The sequence below is a fragment of the Syngnathus floridae genome, unplaced genomic scaffold (genome assembly GCF_059516105.1).
Source record: "Syngnathus floridae isolate MCC-2025c unplaced genomic scaffold, RoL_Sflo_1.0 HiC_scaffold_191, whole genome shotgun sequence".
Taxonomy (NCBI): Eukaryota; Metazoa; Chordata; class Actinopteri; order Syngnathiformes; family Syngnathidae; genus Syngnathus; species Syngnathus floridae.
This window is the reverse complement of record NW_028284191.1, coordinates 17760-20000: the sequence shown is the minus strand read 5'-3', so window position 1 is coordinate 20000 and position 2241 is coordinate 17760.

Here is a 2241-nt window from a genome sequence, read left to right as displayed (position 1 = left end):
CGTGCGTAAGAGGCTCGTCCGGGGATGAGGCAGCATCCTCGGGCGGAAGGATGGAGGAGGCAGCCTCCGCTAAGTGGAACTTAGCCTCGTCCGAGTGGAACTTGGTCATCGGAGGATGACAGCGGGCGTGCGTAAGAGGCCCGTCCGGGGATGAGGCAGCATCCTCGGACACCAGCCAGGAGCGCGCGGGCGCTGTGGAAGTAAGTACATCCACTCCTGGTACCTAAAATTTTCTCCAGCGGCGGGCCCCGGGCCTAAACTTTCTCCGGGCCGCGCAACACGCACTCTCCGCCGGACACCGACGGAGGCAACGTCCCCCTCCTGCGGTGACAAAAAAAATCCACTCCTGGTACCTAAAATTTTCTTCAGCGGCGGGCCCCGGGCCTAAACTTTCTCCGGGCCGCGCAACACGCACTCTCCGCCAGACACCGACGGAGGCAACGTCCCCCTCCTGCGGTGACAAAAAAAATCCACCCCTGGTACCTAAAATTTTCTCCAGCGGCGGGCCCTTGGCTGAAACTTTCTCCGGGCCGCGCAACACGCACTTTGCGTCGGACGCCGGTCCCAAAGCGCCACCCCCGGACCACCACAAGGCTACAGCCACCATCCCCAAGCGCCACCCCCGACCGCGACAAGTCGACCGCCACCAGGCGACCACCACCACCACCATCCCCAAGCGCCACCCCCGACCGCCACCAGGCGACAGCCACCATCCCCAAGCGCCACCCCCGACCGCCACCAGGCGACAGCCACCATCCCCAAGCGCCACCCCCGACCGCCACAAGGCGACCGCCACCATCCCCAAGCGCCACCCCCGACCGCCACCCCCCGACCGCCACAAGGCGACCGCCACCATCCCCAAGCGCCACCCCCCGACCGCCACCCCCCGACCGCCACAAGGCGACCGCCACAAGGCGACCGCCACCATCCCCAAGCGCCACCCCCCGACCGCCACCCCCCGACCGCCACCCCCCGACCGCCACAAGGCGACCGCCACCATCCCCAAGCGCCACCCCCCGACCGCCACCCCCCGACCGCCACAAGGCGACCGCCACAAGGCGACCGCCACAAGGCGACCGCCACCATCCCCAAGCGCCACCCCCGACCGCCACCCCCCGACCGCCACAAGGCGACCGCCACCATCCCCAAGCGCCACCCCCCGACCGCCACCCCCCGACCGCCACAAGGCGACCGCCACCATCCCCAAGCGCCACCCCCCGACCGCCACCCCCCGACCGCCACCCCCCGACCGCCACCAGCCGACTGCCACCAGCCGACCGCCACCAGCCGACCGCCACCAGCCGTTCGCGGTGTGCGCCTCCGGCGCCACCGGTCCCAAGCACCATCCCCAAGCACCATCCCCGACCGCCACCCCCCGACCGCCACCCCCCGACCGCCACCAGCCGACTGCCACCAGCCGACCGCCACCAGCCGACCGCCACCAGCCGACCGCCACCAGCCGTTCGCGGTGTGCGCCTCCGGCGCCACCGGTCCCAAGCACCATCCCCAAGCACCATCCCCGACCGCCACCCCCCGACCGCCACCCCCCGACCGCCACCAGCCGACCGCCACCAGCCGACCGCCACCAGCCGACCGCCACCAGCCGTTCGCGGTGTGCGCCTCCGGCGCCACCGGTCCCCAAGCACCATCCCCAAGCACCATCCCCGACCGCCACCCCCCGACCGCCACCAGCCGACCGCCACCCAGCGACCGCCACCCGCCGTTCGCGGTGTGCGCCGTTATCCGCCTCTCGGTGGTCCTTGCCGGGCGTGGGTCGGCGTCCACTGTCGGTACGTTACGGGACCATAATTGGCCCGCGGACCAGCCGGCGGGGCTCTCTTGAAAGCTTACCCGCCTTCGCTGGTTCCCTGGTGGGCCGCGAGTGGCGAGAATTCGGCCTCTTCGCCCGGAGCACTGCTCAACTTTTGCGAAAATGCACTAAGTGCCAAAGCCCATTCATTTACAACGGCGTGTCCGCCAGAGGGCGCATTTCCCGCCGCGGACCGGCCGGCGGGGCTCGTCGGAGAGCGTGTCCACCTCTCGGTGGTTCCTGCCGGGCGTGGGTCGGCGTCCGCTGTAGGTAGGTGACGGGACCATAATTGGCCCGCGGACCAGCCGGCGGGGCTCTCTTGAAAGCCTACCCGCCTTCGCTGGTTCCCCGGTCGGCCACGAGTAGCGAGAATTCGGCCTCTTCGCCCGGAGCGCGGCTCAACTTATTCGAAAATGCACTAAGTGCCAAAG